Genomic DNA, 13,991 nt, shown 5'->3' with positions numbered 1-13,991 from the left:
GGGGGGCAGGATGACATCACTGTGAATGGGGAAGGGGTCAGAATGACATCACTGTGAATGGGGAAGGGGTCAGAATGACATCACTAAGTGGGGAGGGGGGCAGGATGACATCACTGTGAATGGGGGGCCGACGCTCTACCCTCCCTGCCCCCGGCCCCTCCCACCTTTCCCACACCCCTTCCTTGCACCAGGGACGTGGAAGGCTATCTGCGCTGGGGAGGGTGGGGCGCTCTCCTGGACGGCTTTTCCCTCTCCATTTAATCAGTTCCGGGGTCTCCCCCCCCCCCCATGGAACGACGAAGGAGGTGAAAATCAAAGGTCCGCGGCCTTTTCCACGTGACCGAAGGGTAGGTGGGGAGGGGGGCTTCATTATTTCCTTTCTGCACCAGGCAGCGCTGCGGACGTGCACGCGCTTTGGCGAGGTAGGACCCATCAGCGCATCCCCCGGTCCAAGAGTCCGTCCGGCAGCAGTCAGGCACATACTTTAACCGCCCACTAGGTCCCACTGTAGCGCGAGGATGTCGTAGGGCGCATGCGCGAGGCGACCCAGCCCGCGCCTTCTTAGGCCCGGACTCCATTTCCCAAAAGGCCTCGGTCCCTTTAACTCCGGCTGGCGCGCTGCATGGTGGGAATGGCCTTTCCAGGACTCGAGTACAGGTTCGCCCTCATGTGGTGAACCGCGATGACCAGCCCTGGGATCGCACTGAGAAAGTGTGCGCAGGCGCCATCCCAGTTTCTCTTCCCCCTTTCCTAGCTCCAGCCCTAGCGCCAGGACCGCAGAAAGACTGCGCATGCTCAGTATCCTGCCCGCCCCTTGCCACCATCCCCCACCCCACCCCCGCTGGCGAGAGAGTGCGCATGCGCAAGGGAGAAAGGGCGGGACAGCGCACACGTGCGAAGCCTCCCAGCCTCGTTTTGGGGGGAGATGGAGGGAGGGGGATGGAGAGAGGGGAAGTGTGGAGTTCAGTGAGCGTGCACGTGTCATTGTGATTGTGTACGCTGCAGTGAGTGTGTGTGTGTGGGGGGATCTTACACGTGCAGAGGCTGGTGTGTAAGGAGGACGGTGATGCACGTGTGTAAGGGCGGGGTGTGAGTGTCTGGATGGGCGTGGCCTGCAGTGGGTGTTCATGGAAGTGACTGCGTGTGGGTGTACTGGGGAGAGGGGTGTGGCTCTGAGTGCGAAGGTGGGAAGTCCCGCACCAGCACCCCCATCCCGCATCCCTCTACTTACACACGCACACCCCCCGCAGGGTCTGGGGCTGGCCCTGAAGGCCCGCGTTACAAGTGGAGACTGTGATTCCAGAGCCTTCTGCCGCCTCCACCCTTCCTCTGACGGCGGTAGCCCCTGGTAGAGTCCTCAGAGTCCCCAGTGCAGCACGAGAGGTCCAGGGTCCAGCTGGGGACCGATGTCTGAGCCCCAGGGTCGAGTCCAAGTTAAGGTGATCTTGCTTGGAGCCCCCACAGGTGAAGAAGAAGACGGTGGACACCCCAGACCCAGGGACGCCGGGCTGGAGCCTTTTCTGACCATCCCAGCTGGGCAAAGAGGCCTTGAATGCGCATAGGTCAGGATCCGAGAGCACGGAGCTGGGAGAACCTGACCGCGGGCTGGAGGGAACCTGCCTACGCTGGGACCTGGAGAAGATGCAGCTGGAGGGGAAGCTGTTGTTGGCAGTGGGCCAGGAAGGAAGCCCAGGACAAGTGGTTCCAGCACCAGCCCCAAGGCTTAGCTCCTTCCCATGGTTCTCCCATACCACCTTTATCCAGCCCAAGTTCCTGATCCTTTGAGCTGATGTCATTCAATGTTGTGTGTGTATATCAATCAGCATTGATCAAGTACTCTGTGCCAGTGTTGTGCGATAAAGCTGGCAATCAGACTAGGAGACTAGGTGAAGGTAGAATGAATTTCCTATTTACCTTCATCAGTGATCAGGAGGAGGAGTAGAGAGAGACATGTCATGTTGATCTAGAGTGGGGCATTGACTGTGCAGAAGGGTTTGGGAGTAAGAGAGTGTCTAGGATGTTCATAAGAACTTTGTGGAAGGATGAGAAAGCCGGGTTGGTCTTCCCCTTCACTTCTTTATTCATATCCAGCTTAGCATTCTCAAGATCCTGCCTTCTTCCAAGACAGAGAATGAAGAGAGAATGTCTTCTGCATTCCTCACAGCCAGCTTTCAAGTGAGTCTTAGGTTCGCTCTCTTTCTTGTGAATAATTTCATACAACATAATTTCTAAGTGATTTGGGGTGATTTCTTTCTGTCTTCAGTGGACTCAGCTCATCCAGGCCCCACCTAGGGGCCTGAGCTTCAATTACTGTCTTCCAGAAAGTTCCAGTTTTTCTTATCAGTGATAGAAAGTTCATAAACCATTTTAGCAAAAACATGTCCATCATACAACTTGGCAAATTTTAGTCTGAATATATATCATTTGCTAAGGAGAGTTGTGTTTTGGTTTTTTTTTTTTTTAAGATTACCATAGTACCAGTGGGAGAAGTTAAAAACATCTGAATATTTTCCTAGAAATTGAACTATGTAACCTCAGAGGTCCCTTCTAACTATAAAGTTATTTTTTCTTCAATGACTAGCACCTCTGGAGTGAGGGCTGCTCACCCACCTTTACTGTCCACCTGTCATCCAACTCTTACCTGTGACTCCAAGAAGCTATATAGCATGCCCAGGGATACATCCTGGTAAAACCATCTCAGGTCATCGGCTAAACCAGGTTGAAGGTAACCAAGAGACCTCAAATGCATTAGTGTATTAGGGGGATGTCCACCCCAAGTATGTGAAGACTTCCCCCAGTCAAATGGGCAGATGAGAACGGTTTGTTCCAATGGCCAAGAAGGCAGCCAAAGCAGGTGCAGAGGAGCACTTAGAGCTTGGTCAGACATCAAAGGTGCCCTTATCATTCGCTACATCCTGAGCCATTGCCAGTCTTCTTGACTTTTGTCCTGTCACTGGACTTTTATGACTGGAAAATACAGTGAGGCTAATGACTTTTCACAGCTCTGCCTCACTTAAGTCCAATTCACAAGCAAGTCAAGACATCACCTTGTGATGTCATTGGTCCTCTTCAAACAAAAGGGGGAGCAACATTCTGTTACAGGCAACAGAGGTACAAAGATAAAGAAGAAACAGGTGGGCACCTCTTCCTGGCCCTGCAGTTCTAGTTTGATGCTTGGTTTTGAACCTCATGTTTTAGAAAGGCCCTGGAAACAAGAGTCCAGGGGAAACAATGAATGGTAGTGAGGGGCGTGGGAGTCATGTCATATAAGGATCCATTGAAGGAATTGGAGATATTGCAGTTCAAGAAGAGAAGGATTAAAGGGAACCTGAGAGCTGACCCTTAAGGAAGAGGGAATGGATTTATTGTGCCTTTGTTGGCCATTAGACAAACTATCTCTGTCCCCAGGATAAAGGTTCTTGTTTTGCACAGACATTCTTTAGGTTCCTGTAGAAGATGACTTAAGTCCTTTGGCATTTTAGAGACTCTTTCCCTTAGAACGCTTTTCCTCCCCCTCTTCCTCAGGAACCTTTCCTAGAGCTCTTACTTGCAAGGATTATATTCTTTCTAGATTGGATGATGTAAATGGACACCATGTCTGAATTAAACTTTGGATTTCCTCCAGCTTAGGTCTTTGTACAGAGTCAAGGCTTAATGAAAGGGTGATGAGTGTGAAAAAAAAAATAGGAGTGCCAAGGAAGATCACAGATGGCAGATGTGGCCTCTGCGCTACCATGCTCAGAAAGCATCAGCGGCTCCTTGTTGCTTCTAGAACCTGGAGCCCAATCTCCCGTTTCGCACTCAGCAAACTTTCAGTTTCTTCCCAGGGTTCCTGCTTCTTTTCTTATTCTCCAGCTCAAGTTCCAGTTTTTGTGTTTTTTAAATGACGGGGTCACGTGCCCCCTCCTTTCTCCAAGCCTTTACGCATCTCCTGCTTCCTCCTGTACCATGAAGCCTTTCTGGTGCCCAGAGCTGCCAGTGCCTCCTCCCCCAAATTATTTTGTATTGATTTTCTCCATTTTTATCTACTTAAATGCTCAGATATATTTTCTGTAGAAAATAACTCCTTGTGCCCAATGATTATTCCCCATTTTTCTTTGTACCCAGCTGCCTACCACAGTACCTGGCATACAGAAGGGGTGCTTAATCATTGCCTACTGATTGGTTGAAATATGCAAAGTTCAAATGGGATATGTATGAAAAGGTTTCATTTATGGAATGGGTCAAAAGCAAAAATTGTCTTTCTGGGGCCTAAATTACATCAGTAACTCATCCTCCTTGGAATACTAAATGGTGTGCTTTGGCACCCTCCAGTGCTTTTTCACCAACCTAAGACAGAAACGAATCCTTTGCTTTTTGTTCCTAGATCTTTTCCATTTCTATCTCTGTGTATTGGGCTTCTGGTTTCCAGTCTAGATACACTCTCCCAGTTAGAGAAATTAGCAGCATCATGGCGGCCGAAGGGAGGAGGCCCCAGAAGCCTTTGTCCAGGTGAGTGAGTGAAAAGCATGGAAGCTACATATCTTCTCAGATTCAGTTGGTGGACCCACCTTTGCAAGTTTGGACAATGATTTCTCCTAAAGGCCCATAGTCTTATTTGTAATTTTTTACCACCTAATTACATGTAATTCAGTTCATACAGCAATTTATGTAGCCATGATGGGGTATAGGCTTTGTGAACCCCATTGAACTCTCCTTGAATCCTCTCACTTGATTTGACTTTTCATGCCCAAATCTGTTACCCTTAAGCTAGCCTATCCCTCCATTGTCTGTTGCCATCAAGATCTTCTCTAAACCCCTCCTCTAGTTACCCCAGACTACTTGGCCAACCCTATATCCCTCTCACAGTCTTTCTGTATATAAGATCCCTCTTGCCTCCATGGAAATGTTCACATTCAATCTAGCTCAGATTCAATCTAGCTCAGATTATATCTGGCCAGCTATCAATACAAGGGTCACAAATGCTCAGATTCCTTAAGAGTCTAACCAATATGGCAGATCTTAAATAAGCTTGTTTTTCTTTGGCTGAAAGAAGACTTGAGTCGAATTCACTGAGGCAAGAACTGGTGCGTTGGTATTTTGGGGTCCCGAGCACTGATAAACCTCAACAGTCATTCTCAGCTTTTGAAACATGATTTTTCTAGGTGTTTTCCACTATAAATAAGACCACTGAGAGAGGCAGAATGTAGAAAGATGTTTAAAAAGTTCAAGAGACATATTTGTGAGTAATCATTTTATTAATAATGCTAGCATTTTATTAATAAAAGGGTTAATGACACTCTCAAATGCCAATGACCAATCATGGCTGTGAACTTACTGTTTATATACCCTTGGAAGAGTAAGTATTCTAAGAGTGGCAATCAACTCTGATTAGTTAATGATTAATGAGAGAATGAAAATTACAATGGGAGGTAGACCTATTCTGATGAAGGGCTCGAGGAATGTAACTTTGATTATGTCATTTTCTTCTAAATTACCCCCAGCCTTAGGCAAGCTAATCGAATGTTTTCCCACCCAAACCTGAATAGAACACAATGGGCGAGAATTCACTCCTAGATAAGATGATGGTCTTGGTGGGGTTCATTTTTGGTCAGTAATGTCTTTCAAATCCTAGGCATCAAACAAGAAAATAGGACAGGGAAAAGCTTGGATCGCCCCCATAAATGGTTATTAATAACCATTTCTCTTTTTAAAAAAGGCTTTTTATATTATCAGTAATGTCTTTGGAGTATATCCTACCAGCAACATTACTAGGTTTAAGACTATGAACAGTTTTGTAGCTTTTATTGCCTATTCCTTTCTTGCTTTCCAAAGAGTATCATTTCATAGCTCCAGCAATGGAGCTGCAGATAACCTTATGCAAGGCAAATTAATGTTATTTGATTGATTTTGTTAGAGATGCACTTTACACACAAAAAGGTATCAAGGAAAATTTATTAAAATAGAGTTCAGAGGAGGGAGAGCCTTCTACATTCGTTCCCTTGAACGAATAGGTAGTTGTTTCCAGTATGGCCACCAGAAGACTACAACACATTCAGAATAATGGAGGCTTCTTATAGTATTCCAAACTCTGGATCTCTCGCACCACCATCCCCTGGCCATGTGACTTTATGTTCTCCACTCTGGTAGTCTTTCCCTCAAGCAGCTCATCGAAGCTGCGCACTAGTTTCTGATCTTTACCTTTTTTTATCTTTCCCATCCTAGGTCACAACCCTGATTGGCCAAAACTGTGGAAACAGAACTTTCTTGTTTCCCACAAACTCTCCCCTTTTTCTCTTTATTAAAATTTCTGTTTCCACACCTAAATCCAATCAATACTTCCTCACTTTCTTCCCCCTATGAATTTTTCCCTTCATCTATCTCCCTTTTATATGAATATGGTAAGGGAGCAAAGTTGACTGACACATTGACAAATTACAAGGGGGAAGAGTCCCTGTTATAAGTACAGATACAGAGATTCAAAATACAAAGGTAGATCAATGAATTGTCCTTTTAGAAGTTCCATCTCATACAGCAGTCTGGGGAGGAACATCATCTGAAGCCATTTTTTGGTCTGGATGCTCGTTCAAGCCATCTTCAGCACAGCATCTCAGCATCTTCTTCCCTTTATCTTCTTGTAGAAATCCAGATGTCCACTCTCCTACAAAACTGACCTTTTTAATGAAGTCTGAGCTTCAATTACTGTCTTCCAGAAAGTTCCAGTTTTAGATTACCATTCCTAAACTTTATATTCTTATCACTCTTACAAAATCAAAATTTGGCCACTTGTCATGTTTAAGAAATTCACATTAGAACTCAGTTTTTACATTTTACATTAATTTACTATTCATTTCCCCCATCAAGAGAATGAGACTTCACTAAGGAATTAATAACAGATTCCAGTACATACATAAATACAATAAGTAATCATTTTTAACATAGTACATATCACATCATAAAACAATTCTAACTTCTAGCCATGTGATACTTCTTTTAAAGCATTTACAAAATCAATCACAAACCATTCTTCTTTTAACATTATCCGACTGAGATAAAAATAATATTAACTACGTATGCTAACTTCACTAGCCCTTGACCTGATTGTCTCCATGCTGTTACTAAGAATTAAAGGACCCTAACTTATTGCTGTTGGCCTAAAATTATAAGCCTAATAGCTTAATTTTAGACTTAACTTCTGATGTTCTCCTACTAAAAATCTATAATAACTGGACTTTGAAAGTGAATGAGGAGACCACCATGAGACTGCTTTAAATATATCACAGAGCTTCCTGGAGCCATAAAACTCTACATCTCCTTTATCTTGTCCCTTATCTTCCAACCCCCATAATAAAAACCTTATGTAACAAATTAGCTTACAAATATAAATTTTACAGGCATTCCAAAAATCATACAAAAGATTTTACAAAACATTTCTTCATACAATAAATATTTTTTTCTCTTAAAAACAGTTTACAATTTATCACAAAACCCTCTTGAACCTAATTGACAAAAATTACAAAAGATCTAAAATCAAGTCCTTTGCACATTTACCAAGCTTCCTTTCACAAAGTTTTGTAAATGCTTGATTTATAGCAAAAACAATTTTAGTTAAAACTTCCTTTTTAATAGCAGAAATAATTTTTTTTAACATACTTAATACATCCTTATATGGAACAGTCTTGAAAATCATACTCATATAAAAAAATATGTATTTTTTCAAGGATTCTCATTTTCTCAACAAGAACTCTACAACAAAGAAACACTTATACAGAATTCATAACAGCTTTTTAACCAATTCATCATTAATTTAACAATGCAATTCCTAATATAACAACATTTAGATTAATTACTTTTTCAACAATCTCATTACATACTTAAGTCATTATCCATTCAGGTGAATGCATTTCCACATCACCTAACACAGATATTCATCTTCTTCCCACTACATGGGTACACTGTGTCCCCTGATGATCTTTTAATATAACTTTCTGATTATAGAGATTTGCTATAAAAGAAAAAGATAGACAATGTCATATATATTAACAGAAGGAAAGATTTCCTTAGCTCTGCTCGATTCCAGGAATGAGTCAGTATCTTACAGGCAATCATGTGGTCAGTAGGTGCTGAAAGCAGGGCTTAGGAGGTCTTCAAACTCTCCTCAAATATCTCAGCCTATAGTCTGTGTCAATTGGGTTTCTGATAATTCAGACAATTTATTCCTGTAATCAGAGCTTAAAATAATGGTAAATTGTAGTCCCATGAAGTCTTAAATAGCAAATAAATGTTGACTTGGTATCCTTTCAGATAGAGTCATCTCAAATTTGATTGAGCTGTTAACTATTAAATCAAATTAACTATAAGACAAGATAGCTTATAAGTTATTGTTTTTTAATTCTCTGTACTGGAATCCCATTCCAGCTCAAACAAAGCAAAGATGTTAATGGCTAACCTTACAGACTGATGTTTTACAAGCTTGTTCATTCTCCCCTAATTATACTTACACTGGAAGAATGAGATACTTCAGAAATTAAATCTTTCAGTCAAGATTTCAAATGAAAAATCTACCATGATATAGCAAACATCAGCATTTTTGCTGCTTATTTCTAACCAAATATAAATTTCAAATTATCAAATTTCTATTGCATCTTTTTAAAAACCTTAATCTATATATAACAAAATCCAAATTTAAACGTTGTAACAATTACATTAGATTAATGTTGCATCTACCATATGCCCATCATTGTGTCAAGCACTTTACAGTCATAAATGCCAAATAGCAATATCTTTTTCACTGCTTAATCCTGATAAGAAGAGCATTCTGAGATGCTGCTCTTTATTCCTTCAGGGCAGATTTTAACTTAAATCATATCAAATCTGGATGTATAATCACTAATGACAAACATTTTAGCCCTCCTTTTTCCTTAAGTCAAATGCTCTTGCTACTTAAAAGGAAAATTTCCTTGAAGGAACACGTGGCTGGCCATTGTCATCTCTGAAAAGACTTTTCCCTTTTTTACTCTACTTCCTTAAGGAACTGAAAGGCCATCTTCCAGCTCCCTTCCCCCCTCTGAGGCTCACCAGACAAGGAGCTCTCCTAGTCTCATTCCAGCTTTTAAATCAGATTGGGGGGAAAGAGGGGGGAAGGAGGAGGAAGGGGATAACCTCCCCTGGTAAAGAGCACATGGATACTCTGCTGTTCCACCCAAACCTTTCTCCCTTGGGAATTTTAGGCTATATACTGGGAAAAGCATATAAAGTTTTACAAAGAGTTTGAAAATACACCTGTTTGCCTCAGGTTAGCTTAAAATATGCCAACATTCTAAAACGAGGCTTTTAATCCAGGCAGGGACCTAAGGATGCTGACAGGGCATTGCCAGTCTCCCCAGGCAGAAGCCTTCATAGTTTCAAAAGATTAAGTAATTGACTGCCTAAATATTCGCCCTTCTTGTCTTCATCCTTTAGAATATGGAGAGAATCAATACCTTTAAAAGAAATCACTGAAATTCCAAAGTGAATTGGCAATTTTAAACACACTGTCTGGTATCAGATACATTGACCAAACCTAAATACAGATTTTAGCTTTGAGATTTCGTCAAATCAAAATCCAACCCTTCAGTGCAGACTGTCTGAGGCTCATTTCTTCTTTTTTTACTTGTTAATACAAAAGAGACTTTCCTAGATGGAATAGTGAATGGCCTGCATTCAAAAACTTGGCCAGAGTTTAAATTGCAGAAAGAAAGATTTTTTTCCTCTCTCTCTCTCTTTCCCACCCCACTTATTCCTCTGAAACTGCTGGGGGGGCAGGCGGGAGAGAGAGAAGGGAAATACAATGGGGAAGCCTTGCTGGCTGGCTGCATTTACAATCTAAAGAAACACTTCACAAACACACACAGATAAGACATTTAACAAAGCATTATCAATTTCAAATTTGACTTCGTCTGAATTCAAGTCCTAGCCAATCTTAAGGATTAAATTCCTCCCTAATAAACTCACTCCAGCTTCTTGTCTGTCCTGACACCAGGTGGCTTAGGAAAATGCCGGTCGCTGTTGGGATTAACACTCCCGGGCCCCAGCAACCACCACAGTCCTTTAGACCTGGGAACATGATCCTAATATCCCCGGGGTGTCTCCTTCTTACCATTGTTCAAATTCCGGGGATTCTGTCCCAAGTTCTCTCCTTAGTTTATGTCCAGCAAGGAAATTCATGGGTAAGGATATGACCAACAAAGAGTTTGCCATGCCCAAACTTCACTTCATCAGCAAAAGATTCACCCGGAGTGCAAGTTCCCGGGGTGACCTGATCTTTGCCCAGTATACTGGCTCACCTGATCTGCCGGCAAATTTTGCTCCCCAATTCCTCTGAACTCCCTGCCCACGGTCTGATGTCAAATACATGAACTGGAGTAGATTTAACTTACAGGGATTGTAAAAAAAAAAAAAATTTTTTACAGGAGTGCTCTCCCTATGTTTCCTCACTCCCTCAAGTCAGGGAGTCGAGGCCCACATTGGGCAACAAATTGTTAGAAAGGCACTTGACACACAAAAAAAATAAAGGAAAATTTATTAAAATGGAGTTCAGAGGAGGGAGACCCTTCTACGTTCATTCCCTTGAATGAATGGGTAGTTGTTTTCAGTACAGCCACCAGAAGACTACAACACATTCAGAATAATGGAAGCTTCTTATAGTATTCCAAGGTTTGGATCTGTTGCACAACCATCCCCTGATCATGCAACTTTATGTTCTCCTATCTGATAGGCTTTCCCTCAAACAGCTCATCAAACCTGCACACTAGTTTCTGATCTTTACCTGATCATCCTAGGTCACAACCCTGATTGACCAAAACTGTGGAAACAGAACTTCCTTGTTTCCCACAATTTTGTCTTTAATAAAATCACATACATTTCTGAGGGGGGAACTTTTATGACAAAAAGTAAGAATTAAGTAAAAGTCAACCATGGTTCCTGCTTCTGATAATATAAATTTCAATATTCATAGTTATCCACCTTTTTGCCACTTTGGGTGGTAGCTATATTTCATGATCTGTTCTCCTGGGATCTTTACCTTCCTTTTAGAATTCTTTTCACTAATTTTGTTACTATTTAGTATATTGCTCTTTTGTACTTTTTTGCTTTTAATAAAAAAGATTATTTTGCTTTTTATCCATTCATATAAATCTCACGTTTCTCTGAATTCCATGTAGTCATTTCTCTTTTAAAGTAAGTTGTTATTGATGTTACTTTCATATTTGCATCACCTTCTTTTCCCAGTTTTTCTCTCCTGTTCCCCTTGTCAGAGAATTAATTCTTATTTTAAAAAATGAAAAAATATGGGGAAAGAGTAATTCAGGAAAATCAACATACATACAAGGAAGGTCTGACACATGCAGTTTTGCACACCCATAGTTCTCCATCTCAGCAAAGAAGTAGGAGGATTTGTGTTCTGGTATCTCCTCTTTGGGACCAAGCTTGGTCATTGTTATTTCGAAGCATTCAGTTTCAGTAATTTTGATTTTCCATTAACATTATTGTAATTATTGTGTCTATTGTTTTTGTAGTTGCACTTCACTTTCCACCAGTTTGTATAACTTCTTATTCTCAGCGTTCATCACATGTTCTTAGAACACACTAATGTTCTTACATTCATGACTTCTTTTAAAATCATGGTTTTATATTATCAAAGAAGGGCAACAATGTCTGGGTGAGTAAAATTCGGTGCTCCCCCAGTAGTCAATAATTATGAATATAATCTGTTTCTTTATTTTCAATACTTTTGGAAATTTTTTAAAAAGACTATTTTGGGGGAAATATGTTAGGTTCTTTTGTTCTTCATAGTTTTTAGGAAGCCCATTAATTCTAAAATTTTATCCAATTGTTCATCATCTACATACATCAATTTTTTGGCATAGATTTCAGGTTATTTCTATTTGCATAATTTTTAGCTAGTTTCTCTCCTTGCTTTATGATATTCCAGTATCCCATTCCCTAGAACATACTGTTCTTCATTAAGTATTGTTTTTTTAATGACATTTTTATAAGTACTTTCATTACCCTGGAATATAATTCATTTAATCCTGGGCAATTAGGTTTCTTATTACTTTCTGTTTGTGTCTTTGGCCTCAGTGCCTCCTAAACAGTTTTGAGTTAGGAAGACCTAAGGTCAGATCCAGCTGCTACCTAACTGTGTGACTAACTGCCTGTGTGACCCTAGGCAAGTAACTTAACCTCTGTTTGCCTCCGTTTGTTCAACTATAAAGTGGGGATAATAACAGCATCTATCTTGTGGAATTGTTGTAAGGATCAAATGAGATGACATTTGTAAAAATTGCTTAATACATTGCCTGGCACTTAGTAAGCCTTATATAAATGTCAGCTTAGTTGTTTTTGTTCCTACATTGTCCAAAGAGAGCACTTTTCCCTTTGATGGAAGAGACACAAACTAGAACTTGCCCCCAAGTTTGTTTCTTTTTCTCAGCATAGCAACAACTTCTTTTAGATATCTGGAGTCAGAAAACCAAATTTGAGATGAAGAACTCAAGTCTGAAATAGTGCAATTGCCAAGAAGCATCATCCAAGAAAAGAGTGTCAGAATGTCAACTTTGGCAATCCAGGATGGGAGAAGCCAAGGAATGTGATGTTCATTTTGTAAAGAAGAAGAGCGACCGATGAGACAGCACAGAAAAGTTACAGTTACTCATAGGCAAAACTTTTGGTAAGAATACTCTTACTCCTTGTAATATTTCTGGGAGAAATCTAAGTTTGGGATCCGCTTTTCATGCCTTATGAAGAGGGGCTATGAGAGAAAGCTACCATAAACATAAAATACTTGGGAAAAAAATTTAGGGATTTTCCAAACTTATTTACATATAATACAGTCTCCTTAGAGAAGATCTTTTACTACATATAGCACAGGCAGGAAGCCCTTTAGCTACCACTCAGACCTAAATTTCATAGGATACAGGGAGGAGAAAATCTACATGAATCCAGTGAATGTGGAAAAGCCTTTGGAAGAAGATCAAAACTTACTGGACAGCTAAGAATGGGAGAAAAATATAAATGTAATAATTATGGGAAAGCCTTCATGGGAAGCTTGACTAAACAGAAAATGATTAATATTAGAAGTGAACCCTTTAAAAGTAATGAATGTGGGAGACCCTTGGTTACCTTCTTATCTAGCAGAGAACTCATATGGTAGAAAAACAATTTGTATGTAGTGAATGTAGGAAAAGCTTCAGCCCAAAAGGAAACCTCATTCAACATCAGGCACTCATATAGGAGTAAAAGTTTTTGAATGTAATGAATGTGAGAAAGGCTTCAATCAGAAAGAAGTTGGGAAAATCTCAATTAAAAACCTGCCTCAAATAGGTCCTAGTTCTGTGACTTCAGGCAAGTTACTTTCTCTTAGCCCGTTTCCTCATCTATAAAATGGGGATAATAAGAGCATTTACCTAACAGGGTAATTTTGAGTATATAATGAGATAGGTGTGAAGTGCTTTGCAAATCATAGAAGTAAATGCTAACTACCATATTTCCTTTTGTGATAGGATTTTTAAACTGGTACATCAGGGAATGTGGAAAAGTCAGAGATATGGCCTTGACAACAGTATAATTAAGTAGATCCTGAATACTTTGGATAGTTAGTTGCAAAAGTTTGTTATCAACCTTTTGATTTGATTTGATATGATTTGACATCATATTGCCAGCCCTGCAGTAAAGGTGCTCCAGGTTCTTGAGTTGTTTGAATTCTGGTAAAGACAGATGCTACATTCATCAGATCTGGGACATAAACATCCTGGATGATGGGTCAGGCTCCAAAAAGATCCACAGCCTAGAACATTTTATGGAGCTTCAAAGGGTGGATTTTTCTTTTTGGGAAAAAGTATTGAGTTTTGCATTTGGATTTTTAAAAAAAAAAAAATCTTCCAAATTCCAAGATTGGGTAGCATGGATTCATAGTAATTTGAAAAATATGTGGGTTTGGGGGGGAAGGGATTGCAAGCTTACTATGAGTACTA

General features: G+C 40.7%; 1 long non-coding RNA gene across 1 annotated transcript; it reads left to right on the top strand.

The window, feature by feature from the left end:
* The first annotated feature begins 11 nt into the window (after positions 1–11).
* LOC140525325 (uncharacterized) lies at positions 12–13,408 on the top strand. The gene is made up of 3 exons (XR_011974000.1): positions 12–347; positions 4,367–4,491; positions 12,473–13,408. It is a non-coding gene; the product is annotated as an uncharacterized lncRNA (long non-coding RNA).
* The last annotated feature ends 583 nt before the right edge of the window (positions 13,409–13,991 follow it).

This window comes from Notamacropus eugenii, chromosome 2 (genome assembly GCF_028372415.1).
Source record: "Notamacropus eugenii isolate mMacEug1 chromosome 2, mMacEug1.pri_v2, whole genome shotgun sequence".
Classification (NCBI taxonomy): Eukaryota; Metazoa; Chordata; class Mammalia; order Diprotodontia; family Macropodidae; genus Notamacropus; species Notamacropus eugenii.
This window is presented reverse-complemented; position numbering and strand designations above follow the sequence as displayed.